Here is a 25,521-nt window from a genome sequence, read left to right as displayed (position 1 = left end):
ATGAGAGTGCTAACGTCGAGTGGACACGCAGACGCTACGCCCCGAATATCAAAAATGACACTGAAACTACTTGAATTCAGGTATGATGTGGAACACATATCAGGCAGCAAAAACAAAGTGGCAGACTATTTGAGCAGAGCGGCGGCTATGGAACCGAGTGAGGATGACAAGGCAGGGACAGAAGAGTGGGTAGCACTAATGGAGGATCACGAAAAGGTCATCAGCCTTCAAGAATGGAAACAGGCGTATGAGGAAGACTAGACACTAGAAGAGGTGAAGGTATACATCACCCAAGGATGGCCTGATAAGAGACATACCAGCGGGGAACTCAACCCCTACTTTGAAGTCAGGGAAGAACTGTCCATGGACGACCAAGGAATATTCATGTATAGAGGTGAGAAGGTTGTTCCTCCAACAAGCATTATCCCCAGGCTGCTGGACATGCTACATGAAGGACACCTGGGCATCGGAAAACTCAAGCTGAGGTCCAAGCAAGACTATTGGTGGCCAGGAATGGATATAAGAGCAGAACGGCATGTGAGAGATTGTGTGAGGTGCCAAGGTGCTGACAAGACACTCAAACCATTACGCCCAGCACTGGGCACATTCGAAACACCAAAGAATCCGTGGGAAGAGCTGTCAGTTGACATCCTGGGCCCGATCTTAGACACACAAGGAGTCCAAAAGTATGTGTGTGTCCTAGTTGACAAATTTCCGAAGTGGCCAGAAGTGAAGATAGAGGAAACTATGGACACAGAAACAATAGTAAAATTTTTGGCAGACACCTTTGTGAGGGAGGGCATCCCGAAGTCCATCCTCAGCGACAATGGGCCCCAGTTCAGATCGGAAAAATGGAACGACTTCATGCAAAGAAATGGCATCCTGGCGAAGCACACATCCATATACCACCCCGCGGGGAATGGCCAAGTTGAACGCTTCAACAGGGTAGTGATGGGGTCAATCCAAGCGGCCATCTCGGATAACAAAGATTGGGAGAAGGACATTTGGCACATGTTGTGGGCATACAGGATCACTCCCACAGGCACTGGCTATAGCCCCTTTCAGGTACTGCGTGGCCGGGAACCATTCACCCAAGACAATCGGGTGTGGAAAGAAAAGACAATAGTAAGCGAATGGTCCCCTGCAGTGGTACGTGCCAACATAGAGAAAGCACAAGCGGTATACACAAAACATTACAACGAGCGGAAGAATGTGCAGGACACTGAACTCAAAGAAGGGGAATGGGTGAGAGTAAAGTTGCCCACACTACAAAGAAAGGGAGAGAGCAAATACAGCAAGCCCATGCAGGTGAAGGAAATTAAGGGTAGAGCGGCCAGATTGAGTGACGGAAATATATGGTCACAAGACCGCATGGCAAGGTGTAATAAGATCCTAACGTGGAACTATGGAGGAGTAGACGTAGAGGAAGGAGAGACTGATGTCAGTCGACAAGAACATCAGGAGGATGAACCTGCAAGGAGAGGAGAAGCACAGCGACAGGTGAAAGAGAGAAGCATCGAGCAAGAGCAGAGAACTGGTGAGAACTGTAGTGACATGAATGGACAAGGAGAGGCACGAGGAAGCAGGAGGAGTGGCGAGGAAGAGAACCACACCACCCCTGTAAGACTGACCAGGAGCGGCAGGGTGGTGGTAAAGCCCACGAGGTTCAGAGACTATGATCTGAGCGACGGACTGTAAGTTACAAATGTTTGTGTGGAAAAAAGGGAGATATGTAGTGACGGTCTAGTCTACGCACGTCACGTCGGCGACGTGACGTGCTGGGGCATCACTAGCTGCGCGCGCACAGGGAGAGTGCGAGTGGCGCGAACAGCGCGAACGGAGAAGGCAGAGCCGATATGCAGCACAGGCTCGGCGCTCTTTAGGAATAAATTACTAATAAAAGTAATTAATGCAACCTGACTCCAGAGTCCTCATTGGTGGTAAGCAGCATCACTACAAGTGAGATCAATTTAATCATCTGATAATTTAGCATTTCTTGTACAAAAGTTTTCTTTATTATGAAAGGTCCCAATATCCCTACAAATAACTCAATGAATGTATGAATGTATCATTATTTACGTAGTGAAAACTAGATAGGAAGCAACCGAGCACTGAATATAGTGTGTTTATTTGTAATCATGTATTGTGCAGTGTGGTTTAGCGTGGTGTGTTGTAATGCTTTCATTATGGTCCTTGTGTTTGCTTTGTTCGCCCTAAGTTGGCAGGGTATGCCCAGACGTGGGTTCCTTGCTCACTTTGCCACTGGATTAAAGCTAGCCTGGCTGATGAGGGGAGTTAACCTGAGACCAGTCCCAGGATGCTAGTTTCTGGTCCAGGGATGGCCTGGCCTGGCATTTCGGGCTGGACTGTTCCCATGAGGAACAGTGGCAAGACTGATTTGCATATGGCTGGGTCTGAACTGGAGTTGCGAAGTGAGCTGAAGAACGATGATAGTGTAGATTGAACCCAGATCTGTGACTGGGGGTGAGTGTCTGAAAAGTTTCAGCGCTCCGTTCCTCATCTCCTTGTGTTTGCTTGGTGCAGTGTTAGGATATCTGGAGCCAATTTATGTGGAGTGTAATATGCATTGTGTTGGGGTGAATCCTGTATTGTGTTGTATGTTCTGTTCTCAAGATGTGTGTTGGCACAATGTGGCATTGCAAGCTGTGCTGTGCAAGATGTGACATTGTAGGGGTGAATTAAAGTGTGTTCTATGTTGTGTGTTAGTACTGTTTGATGTGATGAGGTTGTTTGATAGGATGTGATATGGATTGGGTTGTGAGGTATTTTGTATTGCAAGGTGGTTCAGCACTCTGCTACCTTCATGCTATATAAATTCTACAGAAACATAAATAGTGATATATGTAGAATGGTGTGCTGAGATGTGTGGTGTTGCGAGTTTTGTGATAACGGTATGGTGCTGTGTGATGAATTGGGTTGTGATGTGGTGGTGCGGTTATAATTGCTGGATCAGAATCTCCTTGTTTTCACACCAGAGCTTCTAGTTTTTGGTGCAGGTGTTCGGTTCTCTGTATAGGTTTTAGTGGCAGTGGTGGAGATGTGCGTATCCCTTCATTACAAAGAGGACTCAGGTGATACAGCAAACTTCTAGGCAAAGTAATCTGACAGGTGGGACCAAGCTTATGGGAAGAGTGTCCAAGGCTACTGCTTTCTCAATGCACATCTAGCCATATGTTTCTGGTCTTCTTGGAGTGCTGCATATATCATGATCTTGAGACGACGATGGCGGTGCTACTAAGGGGTAGGGCTTCTTATGAGTAACAGGGAACACAGGGGGTGCCAAGGGCTTTTTAGCTTAGGGTGAAAGGTTTGGGAGACACATTCAAGGATCTTCCAAGAAGGAAGAGGGATTATGTATAGAGCTATTGCAGGTAGAGGGTTGCAGGAAAACCAAAAAGGAAGGGAGAATAAGTATTTTTCTGAACATCAGATGTAGACACAAGTAGGATCAGTGGTGAGCAGGGGATGGTGAAATCTGAGAAGGAGAAAAGAAGTGGTTTGACAAAGAAGTAAAACCAAAAGGGATGTTGGACGGAGTGTTAAACATTGCAAGCACTCACCCCCAGTCAACTGATCTGGGTTTAGTCCATCATCATTCTTTAGCTCACTCTGCCACCCCAGTTCAGACATGGTCATATGCAAATCAGTCTGCCTCATGGGAACAGTCCAGCCCGAACTGCCAAGCCATGTCTTCCCTGGACCAGAAACAAGCATTCTGGGACCGGTTTCTGGGTAATTAGCCGTCATCAGCAAGGCTAGCTTGAATCCAGTGGCAAAGTGAGCAAGGGACCCATGTCTGGGCATACCATGCCAACTTAGGGCGAACAAAGCAAAACCAAAGGGGATGATGGACGGAGTGTTGAACATTGCAATCACTCACCCCCAGTCAACTGATCTGGGTTTAATCCATCATCATTCTTTAGCTCACTCCGCCACCCCAGTTCAGACATGGCCATATGCAAATCAGTCTGACCCTGTGCCTCATGGGAACAGTCCAACCCGAACTGCAAAGCCATGTCTTCCATGGACCGGAAACAAGCATCCTGGGACCTGTTTCTGGCTCATAATGACAAAGAAGTAAAGTCAGGGGCAGGCATGTAGCTTCATGGTTTGAGGAAAGAGGTGTTTTTACTAATAGCTGTGGATCAGAGCTTAAGTAATTCGAGTACCTCCAGGTTATACTTGTGAGTGAGGCGCTGTGCTCTCAGTGAGACATCTGTCTCCATGACGTACCTATGGCTGTTAGCAGCTGGTAAAGTACAGCCAATTCTGGCTGCTTTGGAATGAACTGCCAACACAGGTCCGAGGGATTCCTTTCGAATGTGCTTTGGCTCCAGAGATCAAACATCAGGCAGTACCTGGCCTGCTGCCTGTATCATCACCAGCGCCAGACTGAGGTTACTCGAGTCACCTGAGTATGTGCCGCGGTGTCGCAGGACTGTGAGCTTTCAGTTAATGTGCCATCACCCCACCTTGCCAACAATCCGCCCACTATCTCTCTAGTCACCAGCGCATCACGGAGCTTCTCAAATTGCTTGGGACTGTAACCTGAAGTGCAGAGGTGTGGTTGGACTGTGACCCTCAACTATTGTGCCATCATCCTGCCAGCCGCATGTGTCATCAACCACAGAGGTTACTCAAGATTTCTGTGAATGTAACCCCAAGTGCAGAGGTGTGGCTGGACCATGAACTGTGAACTGTGGTGCCCTCACGCAAGCCCAATCCAGGCGATTTCATTACATTTCACACCACCTCCCAGTGGCCCAATGGTGGTGGAAGTTCATGCCTATGTGGTGCACTCCTCTGACTGCTGCCAGCAGAATTCCATTTTTTTGGCATGAGTGCCAAAGGCAGCTCTCTATTTCGACACATTAGGCATCAGTTTCTGTCTATTCTAAAAATTACATTACAAATCAGGCTTCTGTTCTGTCATTGTTCACATACAATCTATTTACCCAAAATTAAGCCCGCTGGAATTATTATTTTGCATTTGTCGCACTAGCCACATAATCAATCACCTGCTGCGTAATCCGCAGATTTTAACAAAAAAATTGTTTCTAGCTCAAACGGATCAAAGTTACTAAACACGTGGTGACGTGTTTGCACGCAGTTAAAGGCCCTTCGCAAAGGTTAACTGGTCATTCATTTATTTGCTTATTATTTACTTGGTTCTTAAACTGGTACTAATAATTTTATATCTTTGCCCACACAATATTACCAAGTGTACAAGTACAAAATAATGAAGTAATACTATCCAAAGATGTGCAGCAGTATGCCGCATAATTTGCCTTTTCTTCCTCCATAATCTAGTTAACTCTGCTGCATAATTTAGGGCTCCCCTGCCGCCTAATTTTAGTGGCTCTGCCCCTTATGGTAAACCTCACCTCTATCATCCCCTTTCTCATGTATCCTAGTGTTATAGACAGAAAGCCCTCATGAGGTCAAGAGAAAGGGTAGCTGACTCTATTTGGAATTATATGGGCAGTTAAAAAAAACATTTTCAGGTATGGCTCGACAGTGCACTATAATCAACCGATAAGAAAGCTTTAAGAAACACTTTTGAGAGAGCGGCTTTGTCTCTGCCCACAGAATGTTTACCGACCTGAGCAGAGCATTTAAAGCGCAGCATTTAATAGGACATAATTTGTGTGCTTGCTGTGAAAAAAGAGTGCTTGTTGCACTCACATTGGCTCATTAGGGGGGTTACTCACCTAATATGGCCATTGGTGAGCTAGAAGCTCTGTGGCAGGTGGAAGCGTCATGGTGTAATTCTCGATTGCTTCCAACTTCTACTCATGTTATTTAATGCTGAGCTAGGGAGGCCTCTGGTGCACCTCGGGAGTAACGTGAAATTGGAGGGCCCTGGGGGAAGCGAAGACGCAGTCTAGTCTTCCCCCGGGGTCTTTCGCGTGGGGAAGGGCCAGGCTGGGGTGGGGGCGTGGTTGGGGGGTGGGTATAAGAATGCAGGGGGAGGAAGGCGACTTCCTCTTCCTGCATTCTGGCATTGCTGGGTGGGATAGTCTTTCTGTGGGGAGAAAGTTTGTCAGGTCAGGGCTTTATAGTGATCGGAAGCGGCGGCGGTTTGTTTTCAGCCGGCGTTTTGCGGGAGCAGGTACCGGGCATTTGTCGTGGGCCATCTGGTCGTTGGCCGGGGTGTTTTTGCGGCAGCGGTATTTCTTTGGTGAGGCATGGCGGGGGATGCGGAGGCGGTGCGGGAGGCCTTGCGGGTGTTGGGGAGGGCCGGGAGGGCGGACCTTTTGCGGCCGGGCGTTCTGGAGCAGGCCTGGGTGGGCTTTACACGCCCTACGCGGCAGCTGCTGCGGCGGTTAGTGCTGCGGTGCTTGCCTGGCAGGAGGATGCGGCTCCGGCAGGCAAGACGGTGTCGGGCCGGGGGCGGGGCTCGGGCGCGAGAGGTGCACAGCGCGGAGGTCGGTGTAAGAGCCTGCCTCTGCGCTCAAAATCGGCGGGGAGCGGGGGCCCGATGAGGGGGGATCGGGATCAGTTGTTTGAGGCGGTTGAGGAGTGTGAGGTGCAGGGCATCACGGGGGGGGGGGGCGCATGGGGCCCCCTCGGCAATTGCTTTGGCAGCAGGCACGGGTGGGAGGCCCGGGGGACATACGGGGAGTGTGGCCCCTGTGTTACCTGCTGGGGGGCCTGGGCTGGTCGTCCTGGGTGGCGTGGGCCATAGGGGACCTGCGGTGGAGGCCCTGGATAGAGAGGGGGGTAGCGAGGGAGAGGAGGCTGCGTGTGAGGTGCTGGGGGGGTCTGCAGAGTGTGGGCCCCTGGACCTGTCTGTGGGTTCCAGGGCCAGCACCCCGGTACGGCGGGGAGTTGGTGGGCCGTCCACTGGGCAGGTGGCGTCGGGGTTGAGGCCTGGGGGACTGGGGGCCCTGTGGAGGTTCTGCCTTGGAGGTCTATGCAGGGGGTGGGGCACAGGGGTTACTGCCCTCCGTTGCTGGGCAGGTGGGAGGCCATGGACATGGAGTCCAAGATCAGGGAGCAGAGCCTGTTGGTGCAGGACGCGGAAGCCAGGTTGTTGGAGTTGGAGGACATGAGGGCGGGGGCTGCCTGGGGGGGTGCCTTAGAGGGCCCTCCTACGCCCACGTCGGAATAGGAATTTTGGGCGGAGCAGGAGGAGGCCGAGAGGAAGGGCAGGGCTCGGGGGGGCCCAAAAGGGGGTGTGAGTGACAGGCAGGGGTAGTTAGGGACGGCCATGACGGCAGCGAGGCCCAGCAATGCTAGAGCTCACCCGGGTTGGAGCGGCCCGGGGGGTAAAGGCGGATCCCAGCTGGCGGAGGTCAGCAGAGGGGCGGGTGGTTCGGCGGAGCGCAAGACGGCTCCTGAACGCCGCCATGAAGCACTAGGGGAGTCGGCGGCGGCTTTCCCTCCATCGCGGGATCGGGCCTCAGTGCGTGTGGTGGAGAAGGAGGCGGAGAGTGGTGTGCCCGTTCAGAAGGGTGTGAAGCGTGCGGTACGTGAGGTGGAGTGGAAGCAGGTGGAGGACGAATGGGAGCTGGATTTGGATTATGGAGCTGAGAGTGAGGAGCTGGAAGAAGGTGAAGTGCGAGATGACACGGACAGGACGGCTGACGGGGCGATGGGCAACAGTGGTTTTGGTGTCTTGCAGGCCCCTAAGAAGAAGACCGGGAAGGACCGGCGGCCGGGACCGTCGCCTGCCACACTGACAGGTGAGGGTGATTGGTGGGCTGCTTGGGGGGAGGGCCAGAAAGGTGGTAGAAAGAAGGCGTGCAGGTCAGTTGGCGTGGGGGAGGGGTCTGTGCGGGATGACGGGATAAAAGGGGCTACGGTGGGGGTGCTTGCGTTGACTGGTAAGCAGGTAGTGACGGCAGGGGTGCAGACGGACAAGCCGGCGGTTGGAGCACAAGTCAGAAGGGAAGAAGGACAAGGAAGAAAAAGGGGGGGACAAGCACCAGAAGAAGCTGCCCTATATGGGCTTAGCCATGCCTTTGGGCTCTCACTTGTCGGAGAAGATTAAGAGTAGGATCTGGAAACACGAATATGTCGATGTATTCAAGCTGTTGCACAGGGGAGGTGCAGGCCAAGGAGGGCTCCAAGGAGGAGGAGTGGGAATTGACCAGGAGGCCACGGGTCCCTGTCAATATGGAAAATTGGACGTCGGCGTTTTTGATATACGCCAGCATCTATTGCGAAAAGCATGGGGATAGGGCGATCCCCCTTTTCAAGTACATGGACATTATCAGGAAGGCACAGTTACAGTTTGGAGGCTTCGCATGGCTGAGCTATGATGAAGAATTTAGGGCGCGGGTTAGTGTGAATCCGGACAAGCCATGGGGGGAAATTGATCAAGAGCTTTGGATGCAGTGGAGGGCGTCGACGCACTCGTCCGCCTCGACGCACACGGCTAGTGGTCTGGCGGTACCTTATCGGTCTTTTCCAGCGCGGCCCGCCCAAGCTGGGGCGGGAGGGGTGGTTACCCCTGCAGGACACACTGCCACGGGGGCTAAACCAGGCACTGCCACGGCCGGTGCCTGCTGGAGTTACAACAAGGGTTATTGCTCCAGCTACCCTTGTAAGTTTAAGCATGAGTGCTCCAAGTGTGGCGGCCATCACGCGGTCACTCAATGTCTCACCCTGGCCACGCCTTTGGAGCAGTGGCGAAACTCCAATGAAAAGGGTAGGGGGCAGCCTGGCGCGAAGGGCGCCTACTCCGGTTAGGGTGGAGGCAATGGCCCACTGGCCGGCATGTTACCCTGACAGGGAAGCTGCGTTAAAGTTGCAGTGGGTGTTCATAGAAGGTTTTAGAGTGGGCTACCAAGGACCGAGAGTGCGTAGATGGGCAGATAACCTTAAGTCAGCAAAAGAATTGCCGGAGGTAGTGGCGGCCAAGATACAGAAAGAAGTGTCCGAGGGAAGAGTGGCGGGCCCCTTTGTGGAATGGCCCTTGGGGCACCTGATTGTCTCACCTTTGGGTGTGGTGCCCAAGAAGGAGGAAGGGGAGTTTAGAATGATACATCACTTGTCCTGGCCGGAAGGTCAGTCCGTCAACGATTTCATAGCGGACGAGACTCCCGAGTCCTTTATGCGTCGGTGGATGATGCTATTCGTCTGGTGCGAAGGAGCGGGCGGGGGGCGGAGATGGCTTAGTGTGATATCAAATCGGCCTTCCGCCTTCTGCCGATTCATCTGGCAGGTTTTTCTTTGTTGGGCATGCAGTTTGCAGGGGCCATCTACGTGGACAAGGTCTTGCCCATGGGGTGTGCCATATCCTGTGCGCTTTTTGAGGTATTCAGTACATTTTTGCAATGGGCTTTTACTCAGATTAGCAGACACCGGGCTGTGACTCACTACTTGGACGATTTCCTTTTCATTGGAGGAGAGCAGTCAGGGGATTGTGGCAGGGCCCTGTCACATTTCCAGGACATGGCACAGAGTTTCGGGGTCCCCTTGGCGCCGGAGAAGACGGCTGGGCCTAGCGAGTGCTTGACGTTCTTAGGGATCGAGCTGGACTCCGTTTTATGGAGGGCTTGCCTTTCCCAGTTGAAGGTCTCTGAGATCCAGGCATGTCTGCTATTGGTCATTGGAGAAAAAAGGATTGCGCTGCGCGCTGTACAACAGCTCTTGGGGTTCTTGAACTTTGCATGCCGTGTGGTGAGAGCGGGGAAGACTTTTTGCAGGAGACTCGGCAAGGCCATGTCGGGGGCAGTGTTACCACATCACAGAGTTCGGATCTCCATGGGGGTGCGGGCGGACCTGCGGACTTGGTGGACTTTTCTTTCTGACTTCAATGGTGTGTCTCTGGATTTTGTGGAGGAGAGGACGGTGTGGCAGATCCAGATTTTTTCAGATGCAGCGGGAGCGACAGGTTTTGGTCTTTTCTGGGACGGCAGGTGGTGTGCGGAAGAGTGGCCGGCACACTGGTTACAGCAAGAGCGGAGCATTGCTTTCTTGGAATTTTTTCCTCTGTTGGTGGCACTGGAGGTGGGGGGTGCGGAGTTTCAGGGCAGGTCAGTGTTGTTTCACGTGGACAACATGACGGTGGTCGAGTTGGTCAACCCACAGAGGGCAAAAGACTTGAGAGTTTTGCGGCTGTTGAGGGGGTTTATGCTGCGTTGCTTGAAGTTGAATGTGATCTTTCGAGCCAAGCATGTCCCTGGGGCGAATAACGACATTGCGGATGCTTTGTCTCGTTAGCAGTGGCAGCGTTTCCGGAGGTTGCCACCTGGAGCGGACCAGCACAAGACCAGACTGCCGGCCGGCATCTGGGCCTTGGGGGAGTGAGAGTTTTAGGACTGGTGGAGAGCTCTGTGGCAGAATCAACAAGAAGGACGGACAGGCTGGCATGGGATGAGTTTGCTTCTTGTATGGGGTGGCATCTGATGGCTTAAGGGGGAATTCGCTCGGTGATTGAGCAGGGAGTTTTGCAGTTTGTTTTGCACTGTATTGAAAAAGGTTTGTCGGCTGCTACAATTTCAGGAAAATTGGCGGTATTGTCTTTCTAAGCTAGTCTGTTTTTTGGCTTTGACCCCACAAAAGATGTAGTCATGGGTAGGATGCTGCGGGGTTGGGGCAGAGAGAATAAAGGGGGAGGGGCGTTGAGGGAGGCGGTGACATTTGAGTTGCTGGCTCGCATTGTTGAGGTGTTACCATTATGTTGTTACAATGGGTCTGAGGTGCGGCTGTTCAGGTTGTGCATGGTGTGGATGTTTTTTGGAGCCTTTAGGGTTTGGGAGTTGTTGGGTACGAGGTCTCGTGGTGGTAGGCGTTTTGAAGAGGTCCGTGTGGAGACAGGACGGCTGGGTATATGGTTGAGCCAGTCTAAAACGGATCAGTTGGGGAGAGGAGAGTGGGTTTGGCTGTGTGAGAGCGGCTGGGACGGGGTGTGCCCGGTGACTGAGTGGAGGTTGTTTGTGGAGCAGGTGCGGTTGCCGGACGGTGAGATATTTTGTCACGAGTCTGGAGCCAGGGTCACGGCGGGGCAGTTGTTGGCGGTATTGCGTAAGGCAGTGAGCAGGTTGGGGCTGAATCCGGTGGGGTTTGGGACACACTCCTTTAGAATAGGGGCGGCAACTGCGGCAGCGCGATTGGGGTGGTCTTGGGATCGGATACGCCGGATTGGTAGATGGAAGTCACGCTGTTGTGAGCGGTATGTTAGAAAATAGGTTGCTGGTGTGGGGGTGGTTTGGTAAGAAGTTGGAGCGTCATTATTACCAGGATGTGTATTAATACCTTTTTCTTTCGTAGGTTGCGTGGGCGGACCGGGGACCAAGACGGTCACGTGGATCATGGGAAATTCTTTTGTGCACTGGGCATCGAGATATGTGGAGCAGCAGGTGTACGGCCGTAACCTGGGACTCAATGGACTCCAACATGAGGTGCACTGGTGGGGAAAAGGGGGGATGCGATGGGGGGCACTTTTGCCCTGGCTCGCGAAGATGGTCCCACAGAGGGGATGCCCGGACTTGTTGATCATCCACCTGGGGGAAAATGACTTGATCCAGCTGTCGGGTTTGGCGCTCTTACAGCTGATGCAGCGGGACCTGGAGGTTATGAAGCTAAGGTTATCTGGGGCTTGCATTGCTTGGACGGAATTCATCCCCAGGAGAGTTTGGAGGGGGCGAATAAGCATGGGGCAGTGGAGAAAGCACGGAGGAAATTGAACAGGGCGATGAGGGTTTTCTGTGAGGCAAAGGACATTAAGGTGATTTCCCATCCAGGACTACGACTTGAAGAAAGGTTGCTCTTTAGGGACGACGGAGTGCATCTTTCGACGCTTGGGAATGCGTATTACATGATGGAAGTGCGTGACGTAGTGAGCAAGTTGTGGAATGAAGCGATCTGGTGCCGCAGGGATGTGTGAGTGAGTGGAGGTGAAAGATGCACAGTGACACCTGGGGGGGCAGGTAACCGCCCTACAGGGGGTTCCCTGGTTGGCGGTATTTGGGAGGCGTGGGGGAGTCACTAGCGGGCGCACCCACCTCTCGTGGGGGGGAGGAGTGAATGATGGAAGGGGCGACTGGTGGCAAGAGAGTAGTGCCAGGATGCGAGGAGAGATTGGAGGTAAGGTTGAAGAACGGAAGGTGGAATGAAAGGAGAGTATGAGGATGGAGTTTTGGAGTTGGGGGGGAGATTTAGTTGTTTGTTGATTATTGTTGTGGTTTATGTTGTGCAGCCTGGTCCTAATAAATGGCCTTTTACGCTTAACAACAGTGTGGTCTGATTATTGCGCGAATATGTTCGCTAGAATGAAGCATGTGAAAGACTGCAAAACAACCAAAATGTGATGTAAAGAGATTTCTGAGCTTGTCATTAAAGTCTCAGGAAACTGTTCTGGCTACTCTATTTTAAAAATAGTTTCTAAAGCAAAGGAAATAATGTGGCATATTAGTGGAGCTTTATATGGGCATATAATGTTCTGTTCTGCACTTCTTCAGTTTGAAAGGGAATGTACCTGCACTTCTTTATTCTTCTTAGCACTGTTACAGTGTATTTAATGGGGGAGTACTGGCACTTCTCAGAAGCATTGCCAGTTAGTGCCTTTTCTCCTATGAGTAGAAGACTGCTATCCCGACTGGTCTGCGTGCCTCGTGTGTGGCTGTGAAGTTGTGTTGAATGAATGCACTCTGCTCCCTAGTGATGCTCCTGCGTGTGCACTGGTGTTATTTCGCTGTTTTAAAGTCTCATTCCTTCCTCCTCGGAAATTGCCCCTTCTAAGTTGTACATTCCTTTGCCAGCCCTCAAGGAGTCAGGTAACTGAGCTTCAGAGGGAGGGATGGATGGATGGATGGATGGATGAATCCTTCTGCAAGTGGAGCTCCGTTTCCAGACTCTTTGAAGGCTGGCAAAGAGAATGTACAATAAATAATATATCATCCTGCTCTTCTTATTGGTGTTTTTGATCTCAGGACCATCCAGGACCAGTGCCTCTTCAAAGTGTACATGGACCACCCCGCCCAGACGTTTAATCACAATCCAATGCCGGGGAATGGGGACATACAGATTTTTCATATCAAAGTGCAAAAAGAAATGGTTTTACCTACGTCAGTTCCTGCTTTTCTTTGGTACTGTGTGTCTGGCTGATGCCAGGCAGGCTGCGCTTTCGGCTGTTTTTGCATGCCACGATTTCTAAAACTTTGACGTGTGATTTACTTCAATACTGTTGGTTGGTCCTCAAGTGAGCTGAAAATGGGTAATAAATTCAAACTTGATCCTAACAGTTGGCCCCAAAATGTGCCTCACTCGGAGCCAGAGAAATTCGTAAAAAGACACAGCCGCCATCTCCTACACCCATGCGCAGTATGTAAGTGTCACAGTAAGGGTTCAGCGTACCTATGCCCCCCCCCCATACAGATGAAGGCACCGCTCTGGCTTGTTGAGTTTTATGAAAGGTTTATTGTCCCTTAAAAAGCCAAGCTCGTGTTTGCCCTGGTGATTGCGAAAGGGCTCACAGGAGTGGCACAGACTAAATAGAAAACATTCCCAGGCACTCATTGGAAGCCAGGCGTGCCACCAACGTAGCCAATCACAGGCCTGGTCTGATGAGGGCCAAAGTACAGCTCGAGTTCGAGTGATAAATAGCTCTGTGACTGTGGACCCAGCAGTTTAACCCGGTAATGTACTTACAATAGGGCGGATGGCGTTTAGACTCGCATTAGGAATTCTATTGGCAGTCGCTGTGACAATTTAAGGAGCTCATTTGAACAGGTTCCAAGTGGTTAATCTGAAATTCCATGTGTGAATTCAAGGATCACAAACTTTTCCATTAGAGACTCTCTCGCCTTAAGAATCATGTTCAATAAAAGTATCTGTACCAAGCAGAAAAGATAGTTAATTTGTATTAGTGTTGTTTTTTGCTGACAGGGCCTCTTATAGGGCAATATTTTACTTTTCAAGGATTCTTAGAATGTGATGGCACCGTGGCTGTAATTGCTTTGGAACCCTGCCTTATGAGCCCAGGCAGTGGAGTCAGGGTGGGATGGGGAATTAAAGGAGGGAGGTAGAAAGTAAGTGGACGTTTGAACTACACACGTCCAATGTTCCCTATCACGTGCTGTAAACGTCCCCTCGATCCTTTATCTCGGGACAAAGAGCGGTACATATATAGAAGTTAAATGCCGAGAATCCTGGAGACATCCAATGTAATTGCTGTTGTGCAAGAGCTGTGGATGTGAGCTGTGTGCAATAGGCAGTGCCACTTCCTGGCCTAGGAGTCTCATGTCACCTGTTAGGCATAGATAAAAGGGATGGGTCAATTTACCCCTGCTGTCAGCTCATCTCCTGGCCTGCACACAGCCAGATTCAAGGCCTGATGTCCAGATAGGCAGGGTGCAAGGTACAGGAACTTGCCTGTTAAAGACAAAAGTTTAACATGTACTGTGATCAGAAAATAAAGTGATACTGGTTTCTGGGCAAGCACTTCCTGTGAGAGAACAGAAGGAGGGCTGGATGAAGGAAGGAACAGGCCTGAGTCTCCCATATCTCACAGAAATGCAATGGCTTGGGTTTGAATTGGGGTCCCCTGAAGGGTTGGGGGCCCCTGAAGATTTGGGTGCTCCCCAGCAGTGCAGGGGCTTCAAGCCACCGTTACGCCCCGGGCTGGGGTGCAATCGAAATAAATTCCTTTATTTACTGGGCAAGGTTGTGTGGTGTCACCTGCAACCCCTTGTCTAACAGTGGCCAAGTTCCTTTCATAGAGAGGAGTCAAAATATGTTAAAGGTCCAGCAGGATATCAATACCTTGTGTAGGAATCCACAAAAAGTGCCTTGGAACACTATCAGATGTAGACTGAAGACCTGAGAAGACCACATAGAGAGGAACTCTTTTCAATAGTCAAACATTTCCAAGTTGAGCTGGAATCTAGCCACCTGGTCAACTGTACCTGTGTTTTTAATGACTTTAGCTTGGTTATAGTCAGGGCCACTGGAATTATGCAACTGTGTGGCTGCGGTGATTTTCGCATAATTATAAATTTGCTACATAATCCATCATCTGCTGCATAATCTGCAGATTTGAACTAAAAACAAAATAGTTTCTTGCTCAAATGGTTCTAAAGTTACTAAAAACGCAGAGAAACATGTTGCAGCGCTGTGGAAGTCCCATTGAAAAGGTTGCCTGTTCACCTTTCTGTTATTTATTGCTGTGTTTTCTTTTTAATCTAGTACTAATGAGTTACAACTAATGCCCAAACAGTCTTAAGTTTAAAGATGATAACATAATGAATACTATTTCAAAATGTGCTGCATAATGCTGCATAATTTGCCTTTTCTTGCCACATAATTTACTCAACCCTGTCGCATAATTTGGCCCTTCTCTGTTGCATAATTCCAGTGGCCCTGGTTGTAGCCAGGATTGAGATGTCCTCCACCCAGCACTCCAGCCCGCACAGCACAACAGAGGAAAATATATTTTGTGGTTGATCCCGGAGACTCATAGGGAGATAACTAGCAGGATCGTATATATCACCTCTCTAGTAAATTGGCACTATTTCAGCGCTCTGTCAAGAGGAAGGTAGACATAACATTAAAAAAAAAAAAGAATTTATTATGAGTTTTATATAGCGGTATCTGAGCACTTTACGACAATGATCACTCATAGGATACATTAAGCAATTTAGTATATAAAAAAACACATGTCACTCGTAAGTAAGATATCGCAGTCGACTGTACAGGGACCATATAACATAATGTGTATTTGTAAAGCGCATGTTCGCCCAAGGGTATGGATGAAAGTGGACCCACGAGGATTTGAACCTGTGATGTGAACCTGTGTGTGAGTTGCTGTATGGGTGAGTGAGTGACTGTATGGGTGATTGCTGGTTGTATGAGTAGCTGTATTGGTTAGTGAGCGGTTGTGTGAGTGGCTGTATGAGTGAGTGAGTGGTTGAGTGAGTACTTGTTTCAGTCTGTGAATGGGTATGTGAGTGGTTGTGTGAGTGGTTGTATAATCTCAAGAAAATCTCAAGATCAAGTGTATCCTCATTACATACCTTTTTTTTTTATAACAAGTGACCACCTAGGCTTTATATCTTCCCTTTATTTAGCGATATGTGATAGTTTTATGATGTACCTTTACTATGCTGCCTTTACATGATTTGATATATTCGTGCTCTGACCTGCCTTCAATGTATGTATAAAGAACTTTATTCACTGTAAAGCGCTCTGATATCCGCAAGGATCTTGTTCGCGCTCTATAAAACTTTCAAAATAAAATAAATAAATACAGTGGAGGCATTAGTCCATTAAGCCACCAGACCTATTTACTAGGTGTTGGACATAAAGCTAATGTAGCTCCCCCATAAAATAGGGTCCGATTTCTATAAGTCAGCTGAAGCTTTGCCAATGCCAGGAGCATTAAGTCTCTTTTGTTCGTCAATTGCTGTTAGGGTATCATTTAATGTAAAAGGCTACATTTTCCCTGCCTCTCTGCAGATGTTCCTTGGTGTAAAAGCTTTCTCTGCTGGTGCTGAGGGATCGAAATATAGACCCCGAAGTGTTCGAAACCAGGGTCTTCCTGTGATATAAACTTCCAGGTATCATATGGCAGGAAGTACGTCAGCTGCCCTCTTAAGATCTTGCTATATAATTTGTTCCCTGTCTATTTTCTTGCTGTTCAGCAAGTAGTGGCCTGTCCCCTGCCAAAGAAGCGGGGCGGGCCGTGCCCGAGGAGGGGAGAGGGAGATGGGGGATGGGGGGGAGGAGGGGAATTGGGGAATTAAAAAAATAAAAATAAAACATACCTTCACGCCTTCGCCCTCTGCATCCGTGCTCTTCCTGGTTCGGGGAACAGGCTACCAGAATGCACTGGGGCAATCCGGGCGCTGCAGGGAAGCAGCATCAGGATTGGCCTTAGCGCCTGCAACTTACGCTCCCAGGCAGACTGGGAGCCTGTGCCTGCTCTCTCCAGCCCCAGAAATGCAGCTGAGGCTGGAAAGAGCTTCATTGCGCCTGAGGTGTTTGGCCGGCCTGTGACGGTCGGCCAAACACCTCATGCGCTGTGAAGGGAGGGCCTCGCCCCTACACCAGGAGTCATTCCCTGGACCTACCCCCAAGACTCGTCAGACTCCTGGGGGCTTAAACTTTCGCAAATGCGAGACCTATTGCATTGCAAATGCTTTTTTGTAAAAGCGCCCCATGCCGTGCTTTCACTTTAATGGTGGCCACGCCCCTTTCTTTAGACGACCCGTGTCTAAAGAAAGGTGCACGGCCGCCATTAAAGTGAAAGTGCGGTATGGGGCACTTTTACAAAAAAAAAAGCATTTGTTTGTTAAGTTGACAAACAAATGTTGTTTTTGTTTGCAAAATCGCCCCTTGCCGCCCTTTCAATAATGACATTTAAAATTAAAACGCGATATTGTGACACTTAACAAAAAAAAAGAACAAATTGCGAGGGACACCTAAAGTAAGGCGCATGCTGGTTAAAAAACTTGCGCGCTGGTTAAAAAAATAAAAGCAGGTGAGAGCATGTCCTGTCTGCAATGGCAGGCAGGAGAAAGTTATTAAAGAAAATAGTCCTCGGAGGCTGTAATTAAAGCCTACCAAGTAACCACACGTAAGTGGGCCAGTCATTATGGGAGGTTACAAGATGAGACCAAGAAGTTCTAGGGCGGGACTACTAAGCTTATTGACCAATGAAAAGCCACCGTTTACAAAGGATGGTGACCGGACCCAAATGAAAAGATAGGCAGAGCTTCAAGTCCATACCCGAATACAGCATGCCTCGCAGAGCAGCATAAGCGCTGCCCAGGCTCGACCTAAAAAACATGAATTGCTTTCCTGACTTGAAATTGTATTTATTTATTTGAAAAGTTTTATATAGCGCTGTCTAGACCTGGAGGTATCAGAGCGCTTTACATGAGTTACAGCGAGTTACAGGTTACATAGTTACATCACTTAAATCAAAGAGTCACGGGGAAGGGGGAGGGGAGGGAGGGAATACACAATGGGAAGAACGAGGAAAACAATGTCAGATGTCTGGCTGGGTAGGTGACGGCCGTGGGGGTGAAACCAGGGCCAGACTCCTCTTTAGCTGCATATGACAGCTCCACCGAGCATCGGCCAAGGTTGCTCGTGCATCAAGGTGAGTAAAAACAGTTTAGACGCCCAGGGGGCGTCGTCAAAAGTCCATCAGAAGTTCAGAGGTACGTTATTTATGAGTTATATATAGTGCTGGCTAGACCCGTAGGTATCAGAGCAGAAGCGCTGCGAGGCCTCCGGGTAGTTATGCGCTATAGAAATGTAATTTTTCATTTCATTTCATTTCATTTACATAAGGCTACACAATGTTACAGAGAATTAAAATAAATACATATTACGTCAAAAATTAAGCAACAAATTGGGATAGGAAAGAAAGGTGAGACAAATAGAGAGGAGGAGGGGAAGGGGGAAGTGTGAAGGGGGAGGATGAGGGAAAAGATGGCAGGAGAGATGAAAGCAAGTCTGCGCAAAGACCGACTGAGTAGGTAACGTCCGAGGAGGGACTCCACAGCCCATCTCCCCAGTAGCTAAACAAGTAGCTCCTTCGGGCATCAGTCAGATAGCTAGGTCTCAACTGACGGGGGAAAGTTCACAGAAGAAAGTCCATTGGATAGATAGTGTTGGAACTATGAGCAAGGACGGGTGAGGGCAAAGGTCAATAGCTGGAAAGAGGAGAAGAGTAGAGAGGTGGGGCGTAGGGGGTATGGTGAAGAGGAGAAGGGAGAAAAGTCCAGTAGAGAGACGCAGTAGAGTTTACCCAAAGACCGGCTGGGTAGGTGATGGTCATGGAGGGAAATCCATAGCCCATCTCCCCTTTAGCTCACAAGGTAGCTCCACCAGGCGTCAGTCAAAATGTCTAGGTCTCAGCTGCAGATGGAAAGATCTCCGAGTCAAAACTAATAGTAGTAGTTAAATATCCTTGTGTTTATGTTTTTTTTCTTTCATGCAACAGAGTTGCCAACTCGCACAGTATTGCAGCAACTCTGCTTTATTTAAATCACCCCTCTGCTTACTGTCTGTCCTATGTACCATGTCCTTTGGTATAACATTTGTGATTGAAATGTTAAATGGGTTATATGTAAATAAACATAAATAAATAATTATGGAATGCCCCACATGTACTTGTGGAAGGACTGAACATCTCAAAATGTGGTGTTGCTATCCGGAATGCTACGTCTTCTATCATTTTAGTAGAATAGTCCATAAGCAGAAGTGTGTAAAATAAATATGACAGTTCCAGCGTAGGGGCAGATTTACAATAAGTGGTGCATCCCTGCATATCAGCAGGGATGCACCACTTATTGTGCGCCATGCCTCCGTCACCATGGATGCGCTGCATTTACAATGCGATGCACTATGGGGAAAAACGGCACAGATGCGTCATGCATCTGTGCAGTAAAGGCGGCACACTGCTGGAGTTGCGTCGCAAGTGGGACGCAGCTCAAGCAATGCTCTGAGGGGCCGTATTCTTACAATGCTGCATCAATCCTTACGCCTGCTTCAAGCAGACGCAGGGTTTTGACGCAGCATGAGCCCCAAAGTGACTATGTGAAATCTGTAGATTTCACTCAGCCACCTTTAGGAGGCATTCCTGTGCCGGAACACCCCCCCCCTGCGCAGGAACACCTCCTTCTGGCGCAGGGCTTTACAACGTGACGCATCTCCCAGATGCATCACGTAGTAAATACCCTGCACCATGGCACATATTTTGCGCCGCCGCTGCATCACAAAAGTGACGCAACGGCGGCGTAAAAGAGGCGCAAGGGGCTAGTAAATCTACCCCGTAATGTCTAGGTAGGATGTGTTGTAACCTGATACAAGAGCTGGAAAGATGTTTAACATTGGATACACTCTTTGAACACTTTAAAGTTGTTTTTTTGGGGAAAATAAACCATGTTTTCAAAATACATGTTTCAACCTGCGGCGGGAAGAGAAAACGGTTGAACATTCTGGACTGCCTCTTTGATTTGCTTTCTAAGTTAGCTTTTAACCCCTCTCAAGTCCTGGTGGTTGTGTACTTCGTAATATCAGTGGTTTCCATGCATGCCCCTCTCATGCCAGAGCTCTGGGTACTATCTCTAGGTGAAAATGAGCACGAGGCAACTTTCAGGGGGCAAAGGGAAAAGCATGCAGGGGAGGACAACTGCAACAAAACTGCTCAGATAATTTTATTCAGCAAGAAAGAGGGGAGTCGAATTTGCTAACATAACAGTGTATTTTTAATATGCCAAATGCATGTTTCTAGCCTACGTACCTATGGGGTCAGACCCTGAACGAATGAACGTTTTTTTTTACTATTTCCAATCAAAGCACAACAACCTGTGGCAAAGCCAACAATTCTGGCACTGGTTGTCAGCCTCCTAGCTTTGTCAGTGCTTCTTTTGTTTTGTTAAAAAAAAAACGTTATTGTTGGTAGATTTGCCGAGCTCGCATCAATCTTCAAACAAGCATTTACAATGCAATGGTCTCGGCATTATTAAAGGTAGAGCTATTGGCATTGCTCATGACATTTTTTTTTGTTGTCAATCATAAATAAATAGCATTGTCATTTACATTGCCAATAGCTTAATCGTTAAATAAATGGCATTCTCATTTACAATGCCAATAGCTTAATCGTTTGCAAATGCATGACCTATTGCATTTACACCCACACAGAGCCACACACACAAAGCCACCCACAAACACATACAGAGCCACTCATACAGAGCCACAGACGGATCACTGAAACAATATCGATAGCAAAAATATAGACCTACAAAAATATCGAGTAAAAAATATAGAATGCCAAAATATCGACTTCCTATCTCCAAACAGGTAAGTACAAAAATATCGAATCAAAAATATAATTGTAAAACATATAGATAGTCAAAATATCGAATTTTTTAAATTGTTGAAAGTAATTTTAATGAAATAATAAATATAACTAACTTAAACATACTTACAATACTTAAATAACATTAAAATTAATAAATAATTAATATAAATTAAAACATTTTATATATATATATATATATATATATATATATATATATATATATATATATATATATATATATATATATATTTAAACATAGTATTAATAAAAAATATACAATATATTTACCATAGGATAGCGAGATGGTTAAATTTACTATTACCACTCCAGTGAGTGCAACAGTGGAAAAAAACATTGGATAGCATAGCAGCAAAAATTACTATTCCCACTCCAGTGAGTGCAACAGTAGGGAAAGCGTTGGATAGCGGGAGGGTAAAAATTACTATTCCCACTCCAAAGAGTGCAACAGTACGGAAAGCGTTGGATAGCGTAGGGGTAAAAATGACTATTCCCACTCCAGTGAGTGCAACAGTAAGGAAAGCGTTGGATAACGTAGGAGTAAAAATTACTATTCCCACTCCAGCGAATGCAACAGTAAGGAAAGCGTTGGATAGCGTAGGGGAAAAATTACTATTCCCACTCCAGAGAGTGCAACAGTAGGGAAAGCGTTGGATAGCGTAGGGGTAAAAATTACTATTCCCACTCCAGTGAGTGCAACAGTAGGGAAAGCGTTGGATAGCGTAGGGGTAAAATTTACTATTCCTACTCCAGTGAGTGCAACAGTAGGGAAAGCATTGGATACCGGGAAGGTAAAAATTACTATTCCCACTCCAGAGAGTGCAACAGTAGGGAAAGCTTTGGATAGCGTAGGGGTAAAAATTACTATTCCCACTCAAGTGAGTGCAACAGTAGGGAAAGCGTTGGATAGCGGGAGGGTAAAAATTACTATTCCCACTCCAGAGAGTGCAACAGTAGGGAAAGCGTTGGATAGCGTAGGGGTAAAAATTACTATTCCCACTCCAGAGAGTGCAACAGTAAGGAAAGCGTTGGATAGCGTAGGGGTAAAAATTATTATTCCCACTCCAGTGAGTGCAACAGTAGGGAACGCGTTGGATAGCGTAGGGGTAAAAATTACTATTCCCACTCCTGTGAGTGCAACAGTAGGGAAAGCGTTGGATAGCGGGAGAGTAAAAATTACTATTCCCACTCCAGAAAATGCGACAGTAGGGAAAGCGTTGGATAGCGTAGGGGTAAAAATTACTATTCCCACTCCAGAGAGTGCAACAGTAGGGTAAGCGTAGGATAGCGTAGGGGTAAAAAATACTATTCCCACTCCAGTGAGTGCAACAGTAGGGAAAGCGTTGGATTGCGTAGGGGTACAAAATTACTATTCCCACTCCAAAGAGTGCAACAGTAGGGAAAGTGTTGGTTAGCGTAGGGGTAAAAATTACTATGCCCACTCCAGTGAGTGCAACAGTAGGGAAAGCGTTGGATAGCAGGAGGGTAAAAATTACTATTCCCACTCCAGTGAGTGCAACAGTAGGGAAAGTAAATACTTCATATATAAATAAAAATAAAATAAATATTAATACCAATTACAAATTAATTAAAATAATTAACACTTTTATATAATATATTAATTAAGCAATTAAAAATACAAATACAAATTAATTATTAAAAATAATTACCTACTAATGCAAATTTTATTGACCAATTAACTGTAAATTAATTAACAAGTAAAAAATAATTAAAAATTAGATTAAAAAAAAGAATTTAAAAATTAAATTAGTTACAATTAAATTACTTCCCACCCTATTCCCCTATAAACCCACAACCCACTACAGAAAATAAATTAATAAAATTAACATAATAATCAATTAATAAATTAATTAAAATTAATTACCCATTATATTTTAATTAATTACCAATTAATAATTAATTAACAATTAATTCAAAATAAATACAAATAAATAAATTAACATATTTAATTATTTATAATTAAATAACTTCCCACCCTATTCCCCTATAAACCCACAACCCGCTACAGAAAATAAATTACTAAAATTAACATATTTATCAATTAATCAATTAATGAAAATTAATTACCAATTAATAATTAATTACCAATGAATTCAAAATATATACCAATAAATAAATTAACATATTTAATTAATTATAATGAAATTACTTCCCACCTTATTCCCCTATATACCCACAACCCACTGCAGGAAATAAATTACTATCTTTAACATATTTATCAATTAATCAATTAATTAAAATTAATTACCAATTATATTTTAATTAATTACCAATTAACAATTAATTCAAAATAAATACCAATAAATAAATTAACATATTTAATTAATTATAATTAAATTACTTCCCACCCTATTCCCCTATAAACCCACAACCCACTACAGATTTTTTTTTAAATTAACATAATTATCAATAATCAATTAATTAAAAATAATTACCAATTATATTTTAAATAATTAACAATTAATAATTAACAATTAATTCAACATAAATACCAATAAATAAATTAACATATTTAATTAATTATAATTAAATTACTTCCCTCCCTATTCCCCTATAAACCCACAACCCGCTACAGAATTATATTACGCAAAAATTAAATACCATAAAAATAATTAATATAAATAATAAAATAAATATACACTTTTCAAACATATACTAACATAAAAAACACTTATTTATATTAACTTACCTCAAATTCGATATTTTTGTAGTCTATATTCTGTCCATTCTATATTTTTGCTGTCTATATTCTGTCCATTCTATATTTTTGTTGTCTATATTCTGTCCATTCGATATTATGTCCATTCTATATTTTTGATTCGATATTAATGCTATCCTATTCGATATTTTTGTAGTCTATATTCTGTCCAGTCGATATTGTGTCCATTCTATATTTTTTAATCGATATTAATGCAAATCGATATTTTGAGTGTATACTGCCACAGACACACACACACAGAGCCACAGACACACACACAGAGCCACACACACACACACACACACACACACACAGAGACACACACACACACAGAGCCCCACACACACACAGAGCCCCCCACACACACAGAGCCCCCCCCCCACACACACAGAGCCCCCCACACATACAAAACCCCTCCCCCATCCTCCTGATCAAGCTTCGCCCCTGGAGCCCAGATGTTGATGGTTTGGGGGCAGAGTCTGGGGATACGAGCGGGGGTTCATGCTTTCTGTTGTTTTTACCTGGTGACACAAACTTCATGAATCTGAAGGAATAGAAATCTCCCTCCACCTGGGACGAGAGCTTTATGACCCCCACGTCCCGGGATGGGTTGTGATGGGACAGCTGTGTTCAGTCCTCTAGAAGGGGATTCAAACAGACATCTAAGATAAAGAGCGGCACGACCTGCCGTGCCACCAGAGCACCAGAGAGAGCACCGCACTGAACCACAGATGACACACAGGTACTCCAGGGCATACGCACGTCATTCAGTAGTTATCCCTGGCGCCCCTAATCAGCAACCAAGTGCATCGCGAAAAGCACGCCTGCCCTCAAGCGCCTTACAGAGAGAACATGGGCGCCCCAGAACCCATGCAACCCAGAGAGAGTGGCGCAAGGCCCACAGCAGGGATACACTCGCGAGAAGAAACCCCTGTGCTTGAAGCACAGAGACCCCCAACAAGCGCAGGAATTCATCTTTCCAAAGCACTGTATCACTTTCGTCCATCGATGTCTGGGTGGGCTCTGTGTTGACCGCAGTGCTAAATGCGTGTACATTGCCAGCCCCGCGGTGCATGTCTATGTGGCTGTGTGCAGTGCCCTCGCGGCCCTCATTCCAGTGCCCTACTGTGAGCAGTCCTTTTTTTTGGCGCAGAGTTTTATATAGCGCGAATTAGACCCAAACCGAATCAGGTATCGTCTGGAGAGCCCTGTGAGGGGCGGCCCTTGCCATTCTCAATCTTACTAGCATGAAGTTAATTACATTGGCGGCCTGCTTTTGACTCTGCCGGGTGGCCCTAAAATGCATCGTTCCTTCTCTTCCTCGGGCCTGGAACTGTTGAGGCTCGCGCCACAGCGCTGCAGAATGGAACGGAGGTAAAGTGTGGGTGCTGACGTTCGGTACTGCTGGTGCTTTCAGCTCTGGGAGTGTTTAAGGGAAGCCTCTGCTGCTTCTTACGTGTTATGTACATCGGGTTCACACCTGTGCCAAGACTCCTGTGCTGTTGCTCTTGTCATGAACCTGGATGTCCTGCTTCATGCCACTTCTGCAGCTGTGAGGCGCGTGAGTAGAGCTTGTCTTGTCCGGTAACTGTACCTTGTAAGACCCGCAGTGACGCTTGTATTGTCACATGCTGCACCCGAGCTTGTGAAGCTTGTACTGTCACGTGTTCCACTTGTCCCCTGCGCTACGGAAGCTTCCCTTGTCACATAGAGTACCAGTGCTGTGTTCTAAAGAAGCTCAGGGCTTTAAGTGGGCCGGGTTCGGGCGGAGCTCAGCCCTGGCAGTTTTTAAAAGAAGGTACTGAGATTAAATATCCTGTTGAGCAGTGTCACCCTTCACTTCCTTTTGATGAATAGTTCTTTAATAGTCTCTTGTGTCAGAACTGAAGCTTTTCAATGTTATGTACAAAGAAGCCGTAGTTGGTGTTTATTTACCATATGCAACTCACAACCATTGACAATGCCAATAGTCTTGGCTTGTTGTAGGTGTAAGGTC

General features: G+C 47.0%; 1 pseudogene; it reads left to right on the top strand.

Annotated features, from left to right (window-relative positions):
• Window positions 1-7,234: 7,234 nt before the first annotated feature.
• The window catches only part of LOC144752418 (uncharacterized), a 43,877-nt pseudogene continuing 25,590 nt past the window's right edge, over window positions 7,235-25,521 (top strand).

This window comes from Lissotriton helveticus, chromosome 5_1 (genome assembly GCF_964261635.1).
Source record: "Lissotriton helveticus chromosome 5_1, aLisHel1.1, whole genome shotgun sequence".
NCBI lineage: Eukaryota > Metazoa > Chordata > Amphibia > Caudata > Salamandridae > Lissotriton > Lissotriton helveticus.
Note: the sequence above shows the minus strand (reverse complement) of the source record. Positions and strands in the feature narration are given on the sequence as shown.